Source organism: Plasmopara halstedii (assembly GCF_900000015.1).
Source record: "Plasmopara halstedii genome assembly, contig: Scaffold_2904, whole genome shotgun sequence".
NCBI classification, from domain to species: Eukaryota; Oomycota; class Peronosporomycetes; order Peronosporales; family Peronosporaceae; genus Plasmopara; species Plasmopara halstedii.
This window is the reverse complement of record NW_020189809.1, coordinates 463077-463604: the sequence shown is the minus strand read 5'-3', so window position 1 is coordinate 463604 and position 528 is coordinate 463077.

The window sequence follows — 528 nt, the reverse complement described above, 5'->3', positions numbered from 1 at the left end:
TTTGCCTCTTCCTTTTTCATCTGCATATTGTTTCTGCAGGTCTTGGCTTTTAGCCATCACGTCGCGAACGTGTCGTAGGACACTCAGTCTGGTAGACTTGAACTCATCGACTTCTTTACGGATGGTGAGAAGGCTGACATCAGCAAGTCGTTCGGCAAATCCTTCCCCACCAAGCCCTGAGCCATGGAATGGCGGCTTCAGTGGGACGCGAGGGCGAATTAGCCCGTTCATGTAGAACGGCGTGTAGCCGGTAGACGAATGCACTGCATTGTTCAGTGCAAACTCTACGAGTGGCAACATGGCACTTCAGCGCCTCGGCGTCTCAGCGCAGACACTGCGAAGAACGTCTTCCATGACACGATTCATCCTTTCGGTTTGACCATCGGTCTGCGGGTGATCCGCTGTCGACATATCTAACTTGGTGCCGAGCACCTTAAAGATAGTCGGCCAAAAATTTCCTGTGAAACGGGGGTCTCTATCAGAGACAATCGAATTTGGGAGTCCGTGTTGTCAAAAAACACGATCCAC